The sequence below is a fragment of the Tenrec ecaudatus genome, chromosome 10, assembly GCF_050624435.1.
Source record: "Tenrec ecaudatus isolate mTenEca1 chromosome 10, mTenEca1.hap1, whole genome shotgun sequence".
NCBI lineage: Eukaryota > Metazoa > Chordata > Mammalia > Afrosoricida > Tenrecidae > Tenrec > Tenrec ecaudatus.
In genome coordinates, this window is record NC_134539.1 from 59,222,488 (window position 1) to 59,238,469 (window position 15,982).

At 42.8% G+C, this 15,982-nt stretch overlaps 1 pseudogene; it reads left to right on the forward strand.

Moving 5' to 3' along the window:
- The first annotated feature begins 61 nt into the window (after positions 1-61).
- LOC142458521 (phosphoribosyltransferase domain-containing protein 1 pseudogene) lies at positions 62-11,996 on the forward strand (annotated as a pseudogene).
- Positions 11,997-15,982: the final 3,986 nt, after the last annotated feature.

Here is a 15,982-nt window from a genome sequence, read left to right on the forward strand (position 1 = left end):
GCTAAAAAGCAGTAATGAATGTATGAAGCACATTACCACATGGGAAGAACTAGAGGAAATCATGCTAAACGAAGTAAGCCAAGAACAGAAGGATAAGTTCAACATGAGTCCACTGAGGTAAGCTTTAAAAAAAAATGCAAAAGGGCCATATGAAAAAAGCTACCATATAGAAACATTCCTGAGGTGAGGACCAGGTAGTATGGCAGGGACCAGACCAAATCCAGGGATATATATGGTAGCCAACTAAAAAGGAGGGGGGAAACAGGAAAAAAAGAAAAGAAATAGGTAGCGGGGGCACAGGGCACTAACCCACCTAAGGCGAGTGTATTGTGTGTATCTACACAGGGAAAGAGGGACCAGATTTCAACCCAGTGCTCCAAAATGTGAATGCAACATGCCGGCATGGAGTAGGGAACCAGTGGAGAGGTCTGAGGGGTCAGACCCAATATCTCAACTACTTGGACACCTGCCCCTTCCCCCAGAAGAATTTATTTCTGAGGACAGCATTGAATCTGTAGCTCAGGGAAAGGGACATGTCTGATCAGAGAACAAAGGAGCAAATGAAGGGGGAGGAAGAGAGAGTGGAGCCCACCAAGAATTGAAGACAATATTCCCGCTCAGAGTAGTCAATCCACAGAGAGGACCCTATGGCCAGTCCCACTATGAGGCATGACATTCTTCACTGACCTATAGCCCTACAGGGGACAAGGCTGGAGAAACAGTGTGGGAATCGTGCCCAATCTCATCCCACCACACCGAGGCAAAACCCTAAGGGTGTGCAACAGAACAGCAAGGGGAACAGAGCAATGAAGACCCCAGGGAATACCAAAAATAGACTTTGGGGCCAGGGCTTGGTACCCCATCAGACTCGACCAGAAAACACTCCTAAAGGCCAACAAACAGTCCTTGAGTTAACTACAAACTTTTCTTTTTTGTTGTTGCATTTGTTTTCCCATTGGTTTGTTGCTGTTGTTTTGTTTTCTTTTTTTGCTTGGTTTTGCTCTGTCTTGTTTTTGTGCATGTTATTATCTCCACAGGTCTGTCTAAATAAGATAGGCTGAATGAACAATCTGGGGGAGAAAACAACGGGAGCAACAGTTCCGGGGGGACGTGGGATAGGAGGAAGTGGGGGGAAAGGAAGTGGTGTTAACAAACCCAGGGACAAGGGAACAACAAATGATCCAAATTGGTGGTGAGGAGGGTGTAGGAGTCCTGGTAGGGCGTGACCAAGTGCAATGTAACAGAAAGAAATTACTGAACCCCAAATGAAGGCTGAGCATGATAGTGGGACAAGAAGAAAGTAAAAGGAAATAGAGGAAAGAACTAGGAGGTAAAGGGCATTTGTAGAGGTCTAACTAAATGTATGTACATATATAAATATATTCATAAATGATGATGGGGAAATAGATCTATGTACATATATGTATAAGTTTAGTATTAAGGTAGCAGATGGACATTGGACCTTCACTCAACTACGCCATCAATGCATGAATAGTTCGTTCTATTAAATTGTCATTCCATGATGCTCACCTTCCCAATACAATCACTGAAAACAAAGCGGGTGCACAAGCAAATGTGGTGAAGAAAGCTGATGGTGCCTCACTATCAAAAGATATAGCGTCTGGGATCTTAAAGGCTTGAAGTAAACAAGCGGCCATCTAGCTCAGAAGCAACAAAGCCCACATGGAAGAAGCACACCAGCCTGTGTCATCAGAAGTTTTCGAAGGGATCAGCTTTCAGGCATCAAAGAACAAAAAAATCATATCATTGTGAATGAAGAGGAGTGCATACTGGGGACTCAAAGCTCATCTGCAGGCAATTGGACATCCCTTTACATAAGGGTCATGGGGAGGAGACGAGCCAGTCCCCGTGCAATGTAGCAACGATGAAACATACAACTTTCTTCTAGTTCCTAAATGCTTCCTCCCACACACCCCGCACCCCAAGCCACTATCATGATCCCAATTCTATCTTATAATTCTGGCTAGACCAGAAATGGAAACACAGAGATTCCAAGGATCTACATGCGTGAAGGGACACGTCAGACAGTGTAAGATATGACAAAATAATAATCTATAGACTTTGTTGTTGTTTTTTGTTTGTTTTTTAAACATTTTATTAGAAGCTCATACAACTCTTATCACAATCCATACATACATCAATTGTGTAAAGTACATCCGTACATTCATTGCCCTCATCATTTTCAAAGCATTTGCTCTCCACATAAGCCCTTGGCATCAGGTCCTCTTTTTTCCCCCCTCCCTCCTTGCTACCCTTCCCTCATGAGCCCTTGATAATTTATAATTATTATTTTGTCATATCTTGCCCTGTCCAACGTCTCCCTTCACCCCCTTTCCTGTTTTCCATCCCCCAGGGAGGAGGTCACATGTAGATCCTTGTAATCGGTTCCCTCTTTCCAACCCACTCTCCCTCTACCCTCCCAGTATTGACTTTCTCACCCCAGGTCCTGAAGGGATCATCCGCCCTGGATTCCCAGTGCCTCTAGCTCCTATCTGCACCAGTGTACACCCTTTGGTCTAGCCAGACTTGCAAGGTAGAATTCGGATCATGATAGTGGGGCATGGGGGGAGGGGCAGAGGGAGCATTTAGGAACTGGAGGAAAACTGTATTCTTCATCGGTGCTACATCGCACCCTGACTGACTCATCTCCTCCCCTAGACCCCTCAGTAAGGGGATCTCCAGTGGCCGACAAATGGGCTTTGGGTCTCCACTCTGCACTTCCCCCTTCATTCACTATGGTAAGATTTTTTTGTTCTGATGATGCCTTATACCCGATCCCTTCAACACCTCGCGATCGTACAGGCTGGTGTGCTTCTTCCATGTGGGCTTTGTTGCTTCTGAGCTAGATGGCTGCTTGTTTACCTTCAAGCCTTTAAGATCCCAGACACTATCTCTTTTGATAGCCGGGCACCATCAGCTTCCTTCTCCACATTTGCTTATGCACCTGTTTGTTCTCAGCGATTGTATCATGGAGGTATGCACCCAATGATATGATTTTTTTGTTCTTTGATGCCTAATAACTGATTCCTTCGGAACCTCGTGATCACACAGGCTGGTGTGTTCTTCCATGTGGGCTGTGTTGCTTCTGGACTAGATGGCCACTTGTTTATAATCTATAAATTATCAAGGGTTCATGAGGAAGGGGGCAGCGGGGAGGGAAGGGGGAAAATGTGGAACTGATGCCAGGGGCTTAAGTGGAGAGCAAATATTTTGAGAATGATGAGCGCAGAGAATGTGCAATTGTGCTTTACACAATTTGTGTATGTTTGGATGTGATTAAGAGTTGTATGAGCACCCAATAAAGTGATTAAAAAAATAGGATTAGTCATTATGTTTAGATGTATTTTGTCGAAAGCTTTTTAAAGAGATTTTATTTTGTCTTGCATTTCGTCCAACAAATTCTCAAATGTTTTGTGTTGGGCTGGGTTGTCTAGAGAAACAAAACCAGTGACAAATATTTGTTTAAGAGGGACATTTATATCAGGAAGGCATCCCAGCCCAGTCCATTTCAAGTCCATGAATCCAATGGTAGCCTCATGCCTCTTCAGACTCGTGTAGCTTCAGGCCAATCATATAGAAAGGTGAAGAGGGGAGCAGGGAGCAGGGAGAGCACGGGCTGGTGGGTACAGAGGCAAGTGGACCAAGGTCAGGGGGAACATGGCAGGGCGTCAACAGCTCCCAGCTTGGCTGTCAGGCTCAGTAGCTCACATGGGCCACCTCCCGGAGGCAGATACAAAATCACAGGAAGCGGAAGGGTGAAGGGTCAGAGAAAGCGAGAGGTTCTTACTGTACCTTCTATTAAGAGACTACACCCCAGAGAAGCATCACCAGGCTACTAATTGATCGACAGGATGGGCTCTACCCCTCCACCCATACAGGTACCATCAAGTTGACATAAAATCTAACCACCACATGTTTATTTGTTGATAATAAATTAAAGATGGTCATTTTAAACATTTGTCATCTATGGATAATTTTTATTGATTTTTTAGATGGCTGACTTTTTTTGTTGTTGCTGGAAGCACTTGACCAGAATATTTCAACCTAAATAAGACAATATGAGACATTTGCAGAAAGCTGACTTATTTGAGCTTGTATTGCTGACCTCCCACTGAGAAGCTATATTCCAGGGTCAAGTCTTTCATCCACATCTCTCAGCTCAAGCAACCCCGTTCCATCTTCCTTAACTGCAACACCAAGAGGTGACCCTAAGAGAAACTTTCTCAAAGCTGCCTGGATGCAGGCAATCTTCAGTTGTAAATAGCTTTCCCAAGATCAGTAGGACAAGTAATCCTTAAAAAGCATTCTTTTCATAAGCTTAAAATAATCGTATTAATCCAGGAATAAAAATAATTTTATATTTATTTATAAATAATGATGAGGGCAATGGATGTACAAATGTGCTTTACACAATTGATGTATGTATGGATTGTGATAAGAGTTGTATGAGCCCCTAATAAAACAATTAAAAAATATATAGTTTCATTCTTGTTCTATTTTCATTAATCCCATATCCCTACCCCTTACATTCTCAGCTTTGTTTAAAAGTGATTGTTGATACAACAACTTTAGAAAGCAGTTTGGTAGTTTCTTATAAAATAAATATGCTGTCCAGTAAATTCGCTACTAAGACAAATGACAACAAATAGCTAAACATGATCTGTGCTGGAGTGTTTATAATAGTCTTATTTTTAATAACCAAATTGTACCTGAGACAGGAAAAATTTATCCAACCAATTTTTAGGCACCCATCTGGTGGATCTGAATATTTTTGCTTGTTGAATAAGTGTTTATGCATGTTTAAAGATGTAGAAATTCAAAAGAAATGTTCATCTGTATCACCAACTATCCACTACGGGGAAAAGAAAAACTCTAAGCAGTATATAAAGCATTTGAATATTGAGAAAAAAAGAAACAGCAATTTTTGACCAGGTGGTCTCATATTGATGATTTTTGAAAGGAGCACAGTATTTACTGATGACATTTCTTATTTTTGAGCCAGTCTGTTGTTTAGTTTCAGTTCAGGGTTTAAAGAATATCTCAGGACTAGAATCTTCAGGGAGTCCTCCGGCCACAATTGGTTCCATAAGCCCTGTTTGTTTGTTTTTAAGAGTTTGAGGTTCTGTTCCCCATTTGTCTCCCATTCTATCCAGGGTTCATCTACTGTGGTCCTGATTAGAAGAGTCAGTAGGTGGCTGGGCACCATCTATTTTCTCTGGATCTCAGAGATGAGGAGGCCTCTGTTTGTGTGAACTGTTGTCCCTGTGGATGATTCATAGATTAGTTCTTTGAGTGGTTGGTTTCCTTCTTGCTCTTTTGCTCCAGAGACTAATAGTTGTATCTTGGATGACACTGAAGTTGACTTAACACAAAACCCAAGAATCAGGCTAATATTTTAACTATTGTTGTTGCTCACTGTCCTCAAGTCAGCTCCGACTCAGAGTGACTCTGTGTACAACACAATGAATCCCAGCCTGGTCCCACACCATGCCCACAATTGTTCTCATGTCGAGCCCATTTTTGCAGCCACTGTGTCAATTCATCTTGTCAAGAGCCTTCGTCCTTTTTTGCAGTCAGTTTATTACACGGTGGTGACTTCTGTGTTGCTGGAAGCTATGCCATTGGAGTTTCACATGCCAGCAGGACCAGCCAAGGTGAACAGTTTTCAGCAGAGCATCCAGACTGAGAACAGACTACAAGGAACGAATAGGCAGTCCACTTCTGAGGAATTTGCCCCTGGAAGCCTCCTGGATAGTAGAGTATTTTGACTAGGGAGCTGAAAATGTTGCAAAGATGGAAGGAAAAAATTACCCCACACCCCCAAGACTCTTACAACCTACTTCATTAGCATTGTCATGGAAACAGGGTCAAGACAGTGTTTTTATTTTTTAAAAGCCCCCTAAAACACAGCTTCCAGGAAAACTTTGGAATTCTTGCTTCTCAAAACTGAATGCAGATAAGAAATTTTTCAAGAGTCCAGTGCAGAAGGCAAGACAGCCTCCTCTAAGCTGCTTACTAGTCTATTGTTTGACTTCAGGTAACTTTAGGAAACCAGATTTTTCTGTCTTTTTTTGTGTGACTATAAATCATTTTATTGGGAGCTCATACAACTCTTATCACAATCTATACATCCAACCATGTATCAAGTCCATTTATATATTTGTTGCCATCATCATTTTCAAAACATTTTTTTTTCTACTTGAGCCCTTGGAATCAGTTCCTCAATTTCCCCCTCCCTCTAGGAAACCAGATTCTTCTAGGCTTAAAGTTCAAAAGGACAAGTAAGGGCAAACAGTCTAGGGAGGCCACCTCAACTCAATGATCGACTGAAATCCAGATTTCAGAGGAATTAGGACATTTTCTGTACCATGAACACATTGCTGAAGCTTGATTGCTTATGCCTGATTGGAGTTAAGCCCCCAAATGAAAGGACAATACTTTTGTTAGATTCTCCTGAGGACTAGCTTGACAGGAAGCCTGTCGGATTGCTGTATTTGGCACCCTTCTCCTTATTCCAAACCCCAAAACCCAAACCCTCTGCCATCAAAGTAATCCCGACTTATAGCTGCTGTATGTAGGGTCTGTGATGCTGTAGATTTTTATGTGACGAGATAGCTTCATGTTTCTCCCTCAGATCACTTGGTGGGCTTGAACCATCAAACTTACAGTTAGCTGTTCAATGCTTACCTAACTGTGCTACAAGGGCTCCAAATTCAGTACATTTGAATTCAGACTCTTTCATTTTACCTGTCCTTGATTACACTGGAATCCTGAATGCTGCTGTCAGTTCAACCATCGGCATAACTCACAGAATTTGAGTTGGGGCCCTCCAAATGTCCCTTGTCTTAATAACACTGAAATGAAATGCACGGCCATTAACTTTTCAGAATATATAGAATCAAATGGCACAATTGGTGCAACATGGACCAATGATAACAGCTGGCCCCATCAGCATGTCAGTATTTTTAAAAATCATTTTATTGGGGGCTCATACAGCTCTTATCACAATACACACATACATGCTTTGTGTCAAGCACATTTGTACATTTGTTGCCATCATCATTTTCAAAACATTTTCTTTCTACTTGAGTCCTTGGTATTAGCTCATTTTCCCCCTCCCTCACCTACCCTTCCTCACTCCCTACCTCACCCTTGATAATTTATAAATTATTATTTTTAATGTCTTACACTGACCAATGTCTCCCTTCACCCACTTTTCTGTTGTCTGTCCCACAGGGAGGGGGTTATATGTAGATCCTTGTGATCAGTTCCCCCTTTCTACCCCACCTTCCTCTTCCCCTTCCCTTCCTGGTATGCTCTGTTGGTCCTCAGGGGTTTATCTGTCCTGGATTCCCTGTTTTACTAACTCTTATCTGTACCAGTGTACATCCCCTAGTCTAGCCAGATTTGTAAAGCAGAATTGGGATCATGATAGTTGGGAGTGGCGGGGGGCGGGGGGGAAGAAGCATTAAATAACTAGAGGAAAGTTGTATGTTTCATTGGTGCTATACTGTACCCTGACTGCCTCATCTCTTTCTTGTGACCCTTCTGTAAGGGGATGTCCAATTGTCTACAGATGGGCTTTGGGTCTCTACTCTGCACTCCCCCTCATTCACATAGATATGATTTTTTGATCTGGGTCTTTGATGCCTGATACCTGATCCCATTGACACCTCATGATCACACAGGCTGGTGTGCTTCTTCCATGTGGACTTTGTTACTTCTCAGCTAGATGGCTGCTTGTTTGTCTTCAAGCCTTTAAGACCCCAGACACTGTATCTTTTTATAGTCGGGCACCATCTGTTTTCTTCACTACATTTGCTTATGTACCCTTTTTGTCTTCAGGGATCATGTCAGGAAGGTGAACATCATGGAATGCCAGGTTATTAGAATAAAGTGTTCTCGTGCTGAGGGAGTACTTCAGTAGAGGCCCAGTGTTCATCTACTGCCTTGATACTTACATATAAATATATGTACATAGATCTAGTTCCCTCCTCATCATTATATATAAATATATTTTATATGTACATGCCTGTATTTAGACCTCTATAAATGCACTTTGCTTCCTGGTTCGTTCCTCTATTTCCTTTTACTTTCCTCTTGTCCCACTATCCAGGTTTGGGTTAGCTCCCTACAGAACCAGGAGCTTTGATTTCCTAGATAAAAACTATCCTTGTTAAGGGAGAGAAAAAACTTTCTAAAAGAGATACGTAAGTCTTTTTTTTTTTTTTTGTACAGGAGGAGTTACTTCATCCCTGGGATCAGGGGAGATTTTCCATCTTTCTTTTTTTTCCTGAAAATTGGTTAATTTGGGCAAATCATACCATTCCCCATGGTGAAACCTTTCATAATATTTTCATAACATGCTGGGGAGAGGGTGTTCTCTGTACACCTAAAGACACCTTGCTGCTTTCCCCGGGAGAAGCCTGGCTGGGATCAGTGAGGAGGCGCGAGACCGCGGGAGAGGGCTAATGATTATAGGTGTTTGGCCTGGGTGGCGTTTGAACTTGCTCACACACCCACGATGACAGAGATTTGAAACATGCCTGTGTCCTCATGTCTCTTGGCATGATTGTGGACAGTACTGAGTAGCTGGCTAAGGACATCATGAAAGACATCGGATACTGACACCGTGGTCCTGGGTGTACTTAAAGGGGGGTATACATTTTGTGCTGACCTAGCAGAGCACCTGAAGAACATCAGCCATAATTCAGATAAACTGGTCTTTATGAAGGTGGATTTCATCAGACTAAAAAGTCACAGGGACGACCAGTCCACAGATGAGGTGCAGATAACTTCCACGCTGACTGGAAAGAATGTCCCCATCCTGGAGGATATTTCTGGGACTGGTAAGGCCATGAAAGCTTGTCTTGAGCTCCTTAAGACAGTGCCAAAAGGCAGAGTTTAGGAATCAGTCAATTATGTCCTGGGCAGAGACCTTGCAGTCTCCAGTTGTCTTCCCTAGTAGATAGCTTAGGGATCAGTCGGCTTATGCACCAGGGTAGCCACCTTTTCATCTAAAGCTTCGCACTGTGACGAGGCCAGGTTCTTTCATGAGTGTAACACACACTATGAGCCCGAGTCTTTCTTTTTAAAAAAGAAATCATTTTATTGGGGGCTCTTACAGCTCTTATAACAATCCATACATTGATTGTATCAAACATATTTGTACAAATGTTGCCATCATCATTTTCAAAGCATTTTCTTCCTAATTGAGCCCTTGGTATCAGCTCCTCTTTTGTCCCTCCCTCCCCTACTCTTCCATCCTCATGAACCCTTGCTAAATGATAAATTATTATTATTTACATATCTTATACCAGCTGCTGCCTCCCTTCACCCACATTTATGTTGTTGATACCCCAGGTGGGCAGGGGGTGTAATACGTCAATCATTTCAATCAGTTCCCATCTCTCCCCCTTTCCCCCCCACATTCCCCCTACCCTTGTGGTATTGCTATTCCCATTACTGTTCCTGAGGAGTTTATCTGTCCTGCATTCCGTGTGTCAAGAGCTCTTATCTGTTCCAGTGTACATGCTCTGGTCTAGCTGGATTTGTAAGGTAGCACTGGGGTCATGATAGTGGCGGGGAAGAAGCATTAAAGAACTAGAGGAGTGTTGTATGTTTCCTCGGTGCTGTGCTGCACCCTGGCTGATTTATTCCTTTCTTGTGACCCTTCTGTGAGGGAATGTCCAATTGTCTACAGATGGGCTTTTGGTCTCCACTCTCACCTCCATCATTTTCATTGATATCATTGTTTGTTTTGGGATCTTCTGATGCCTAACACCTGATCCCATCACACCTCGTGATCACATGGGCTGGTGGGCTTTGTTGCTTCCCTGCTAGATGGCCTCTTGTTTAACTTAAAGCCTTTAAGACCACAGATACTATATATTTTTTAATTAAAATGTATTATTAGGGACTCTTACAACTCTTGTTACAATCCATACATCGATTACATCAGGTGAATTTGTACATATGTTGTCTTCATTCTTTTCTAGACATATACTTTCTATTGAGCCCTTGGAATCAGCTCCCCATTTTCCCCTCCCTCCACCCCCACCCTCATAACCCCTTGATAGATTATAGATTGTTATTTTCATATCTCACACTGACCACTGTCTCCCTTCCCCCCATGTTTTCTGTTGTTCTTTCACTCTGCAGGGGGGTGTATGGTTATGTGTTGATCATTGCGATCAGGTCCCCCTTTCTCTCTTCCTATCCCTCCCCCCACCCTTCTGGTATTGCTATTCCCACTCCTGTTCCTGAATTCCATGTGTCGTGAGCCCCCATCCCTTATCAATACCTGTGTACATGGTCCGGTCTAGTCGGAATTGAGAGGCAGCACTGGGGCTATGATAGTTGAGAATGAGGAAGGCTCAAGGAACCAGAGGAATAATGTGTGTTTCATCAATGCCTTACTGCACCCTGGTTGACTCATTCCTTCCCTGTGGCTCCTCTGTGGGGGGATTGTTCCATTGTCCACAGAAGGGCTTTGGATCTGTGCGCCAATCCCACTCATTTTCAACATGTGTTTGTTTGTTTGTTATGTGTCTTCTGGTGCCTATTACCCGGTCCCAATGACTCCTTATGATCTCACCGGTGGTGTGCTTCTTCCATGTGGACTTGTTGCTTCTCTGCTGAATGGCTGTTTGTTTAACTTCAAGCCTTTGAGAACCCAGTTCCTATAGCTTTTAATATCCAGGCACCGTTAGCTTTCTTCACCACATTTGCTTATGTATCCATTTTGTTTTTAGTGATTGTGTTGGGAAGGTGAGCATCACAGAATGCCTAGTTATTAGAATAAAGTGCTCTTGTGGGAGGCAATACTTGAGTAGAGGCCCAACATCCATGTACTACCTTAATACTTAACATTTAAATATATGTACATAGACCTATATCCCTATCATTATATGTTAATATAGTCACATATGTACATGTCCAAACAGTCTTTTAACCAATTTATTCCAATGGGCATTCACACATCTCAATAGCAAATCAAGAAAAAATGGGTAAGTCTTACCATCAAGAGTGAGAGTTCTGTTCCATTGCAGTGGTCAAGAAGCTCTACCCCCCACCCACCCCACCCCCCAGTTCTACCTTACAAACCATGTTAGACTGGAGAACACACATCGGTACAGATAAGAGCTCTTGACACATGGACATCAGGACAGATGATCCCCTTAGGAACTGTAGTGGGAGTAGCAATATCATGAAGATAGGGTATGGTCAGGGAGGGGGAAGGGTACTATCACAAGATTGGATATATAACTGCCCCCCCAAGGGTACCAATAACAGAAATGTGGGAGAAGGGAAAATGGAAAGTGTAAGATACAAAATAATAAAAACAATATGTAATTGATCAAGGATTAACAAGGGTGAGAGGGTGGGGGAAAAGATGAGCTTGTGCCAAGGGCTCAAGGAGAAAATGTTTTGGAAATGATGATAGCAACATATGAACAAATGCGTTTGATACAATTGATGTATGGATTGTTATAAGAGCTGAAAGAACCCTCAATAAAATTAATTTTTTTAATAAAAGCTCTAGCCCTCCGGCTCTTAGCTGGATTTTCACAGTTTTTGTGAGCATAACCATAGGCATGGTTGTCCGTGTTCAGTCCAATAAGGGGGTGCAGCTTCACGTGTTTAGTCTGCTAGTCTTGGATCCTGGCCAGTTTAGACAGTCATGTTGCCATTGATTTCTTTGTTCTTGCTGGCCCTCTCATCAGCCCTTCTCTTGTCCACGGTCACTCCATTTTGTACACTCTACTCAAAGCTCCACGCAGCAGAACCCAGAAGCACAAGCCCAACATGGGGAAGGCAGTCAATTTTTGGCGAAGAGAACACTGCAAAGTGAAGGCTTGACGCCAGAGTAGGCTGGGTTTGAAATTCCAGACTTAGACGACAATGAATACTTTAGAGAACTGAATCACATACGCACGATCAATGAACAAGATAAAGAAAACTACCACATCTAAAGAAGAAATTTCCACCATCAAATTTCCAGTTGCCATTGGATTTGAGAATGCACTTGGGAAGCCAGCACGTGAGGTTTACCTCCCGAGAAGTCTTCACTGGGCAGAATATTAAGAGAAGAAGAAGGAAAAGAGAAGAAAGAAATTTTAGTGAAGCCTTCCCATAGAAAGAGCACCAACCATTCTTAAGAAGAGGAAAGTCATTTTTCTGACTTATTCAAAGTCCAGCACTCCACCTTGAACTCACGACTTCTATCTGCCTTCACACTCTTGAGGCACCTTTTGTTCGATGCAGCCATACTTTCTGACCATTCCCACACATACCCCACCGCGTAACACATATCTCTTACTTGACCTTTTTGTTTTTTTTATGCTATTCTGGTAATATTTTACCATCTTAACAGTTTGGACATCTCTGAAGTCCTGAGTCCATTTGCTGATAATGCAACTAGGTTCCATGGTTAAAATGTGGAGAAAGGGCAGCTTGATGCAGGGAAGTTTCTGCTTGTCCATTTCCGACAAGCCAGCTACTCTGCTTTTGACAAAACCCTTATGGGTCACAGTGGAAGCTGAATCCTGACGTTCTGATGGGAGCCTGTGTGCGTGAGATGCACTTCCGGGCTGTGATGACGGTGTCATGTGTGTCTGGATGTACTCAACTGTGTTCAATACTCTGCATTTTAACACAACAGCAGCAAGGCCCCACTTTCTACGTAACATCCTTTGATTCATGTGGACCAGGAGCAAATGGCATATTTTTAAAGTATTTTCTTTTAATGATAGGTGGAAAAGTACTAGGCAACTATAAATGTTTCCTCCTGACTGCTTCAGAGTACAACACACTCTGATTACATCTTGTCCTGAGATCATGAACACAGAGGTTAGGTCATTTTATTTTATTTTTAAGGTCCTGTTCCAATGGTCACACAATCCGAGACATAGATCAAGCAGCACACTTGCTGCAGCCGTGTCTGTCCAAGTGGCTGGCCATGAAAACCCCAGTACCACACGCATCTGAAGGGCACTCCCGCTGAAGGCGGCTGGTTTTGCCATTTTCATCCACCTTGTAGTGTTTTAAGATGGTCAGCTTAACTGACTCTCTCTGATGCTTATTCTTCTTGGGAGCGGTGGAAGACTTCTTCCTTTCTTAGTGCCACCACAGAGTCTCAGCACAAGAAGAAGAGTGAACGCCTTCTGAATGTTGTCATCAGACAAGGTACGTCCATCTTCCAGCTGCTTGCCATCAAAGATCAGCTGCTGCTGAGCAGGGGGCATTCCCTCCTTGTCCTGGATCTTGGCCTTCACATTCTCTGTCGTATCCCAGGATTCAACCTCGAGAACTCATAAAGGACAAGAAAAACGTGTTTCAGAACTTTTCAAAAAGAGGGGACAAAAGACTTTTTCTTGGTGGTTTAAAGATTATGAACCCCCACCCCACACTCCACCCACCCACCATCACTATCATGATCCCAATTCTACCTTACAAGTCTGGCTAGACCAGAGGATGTACACTGGTACAGTTAGGGACTGGAAACACAGGGAATCCAGGGTGGATGATCCCTTCAGGACCAGTGGTGAGAGTGGTGATACCGGGAGGGTGGAGGGAAGGTGAGGGAGAAAGGGGGAACTGATTACAAGGACCTAGATATAACCCCCTCCCTGGGGGACAGACAACAGAAAAGTGGGTGAAGGGAGACATTGGACAGTGTAAGATATGACAAAATAATAATAATTTATAAATTATCAAGGATCATGTGAGAGGGAAGAGTCGGGGGTGGTAGGGGGAAAAATGAGGAGCTGATACCAAGAGCTTAAGTAGAAAGTAAACATTTTGAGAATGATGATGGCAACAAATGTACAAATGTGCTTGACATGCAATGGATGTATGTATGGATTGTGATACGAGTTGAACGAGCCCTCAATAAAATGATTTAAAAAAAATTAGTACAACAAAGAAGAAAATGTTCTAAAATTGATTGTGGTAATGATTGTACAACTAGTCTTGCTATGATTGGGCTATTGCCTTGTATGATAAATATGGATTATGTGCAAATAAAATTTACTTTTAAAAAAAAGGTTGTGAACCCCTTCAGAACTCAGGACCATCCAAGGCCATGATAGCTGGAAAATACCAACACTCTTGAAATCCTTGGGGTCCAAGTAGAACTCCATTCACACAATGAATGCATACATTGAGCTAGCACCCTAAAATGTGTAGGCTGACACTGCTCCTCCAGCCCGCCATTTTGCAATGCCACATAGTGAAACTGCCAATACCTGCTTTGCTACACTGAGCTACTGGCCTCTGCTACACATTGCCTGCTTCTTTGGCCTTGAGTCCGTGCCTGCATGAGTTAGAAAGACCTTTCAGTATAGTAACTGTCTCACAAAATAAGCTGGACTGAGCTGTCTATGATTGTGTGGGCTAATTTGCTGTTGTATTCCTTTGCACTATATAAACCTACTCTCTCTCTCTCTCTCTCTCTCTCTCTCTCTCTCTCTCTCTCTCTCTCTCTCTCACACACACACACACACACACACACACACACACACACACACAATCAGAACTGTCCTGGTTTTGATTCTCTAGAGAACTGCGCCTAAGACAATTAGTACCAGGAGGGGTGCTGGAGAAACAAGTCATAAAGATGGAGAATGGACACTTGTTGGACCTCTTCATCATGGTATCATTTCTTCTTCGACTAGCCATAGGTCAGATATGGCCACACAGGTTACTTGATGGTTTTCTGGAAAAATAAAACACGGGAAGTTAAGGTTTTGATTATTTTCTTCGGCTGTTGTCTTTGGTTATTCCTATTTGAAATGGTGAAAGTGAATGTGATATATGTAAATTTTGAGGCCAAGGGGCAAAATGACCCCTGGCGCCTCTCTCTGCCTAGTCCAAATGACTGACAGAAGGCCTGGCCCTGGCTCTGAGGCAATGCAGCCGGAGGCCTAAGGCCACATGAGATAAATTTAGATAAAGGATAGAATTTGACTGGTTTAATAATTGAGTTTAGGATCTGGCTGTACTAGGTTTATTCTGTTTTCTTCTGCCTGGTGTTATTGATATAATGATTGATAGAAATGATTATTAGGAAGTATGAAAATAGAGTTTGTAAGCTCACTGTCTTCAACCATTAATTTGAATCTTTTTTTTTCTCATTAATTTGAATCTTTAAGTGGGTAGGGCATGCCCTGTAAGAAGGCTCTGAAAAGATAAGCCCCACTCAATGCGTTGAGTGCTCTGGACATTTGCATTTGAAGAGACTGGCCTACAGGGTGTTGACAAACCTAAGAAGAAAAAAGAATCCCTTTGGCTTTTGGAATTTTGAATTAGTAGTTTGTGCCTGAAGCAGGAAAAATTTGGAGCCATGAAGAAACTCTCCTTTCTAGGACTGAACTTGTTAAAGGCATCCTGAAATGCTTGCTAGGTGACCACCTGGATCCACTTGTTGAGTGGAAGTGGGAGAAACGCAGCAATAGAGACAGGTTGAGTCTGGCCACTGACACCCGTGGACCTGGTTTATGGGGACTCGAGGAGAAGACAAGAGCCTGTTGGCTGGTCAGAAGTTTAAAGAGTTGTGCAGAACATGACCTAGCCCAAGGGGGCTACAGTTGTTGAGAATTTGTGATGGGGCCTTTTGTTGAACCTGAGGTGGCCAGTGATTTGACTAGAACCAGACCAGATGAAGATAAGATTTTTGAGCCTGTGAATTGGTGCACATTGCTGCTGACTTTATGGACGGCCTGTCCTGATTTGCCTTTGCTAATGGATGCAGACTCACAATGAAGATTCTCCCAATCAAAGAACATGTTTGTCTTCCTCAGAGCACTGTGTTGATATAAGTGGGCAGTATAGAAATTGGATACCAAAAATGGGAAGGATAAAGGTATGAAGTGGCTGGCTTACAATCTTTCATAGATGAGGGAATATGTTGATAGAATTATATGATTATGACAAAGGTGTTCACTTGACTGCAATTGTT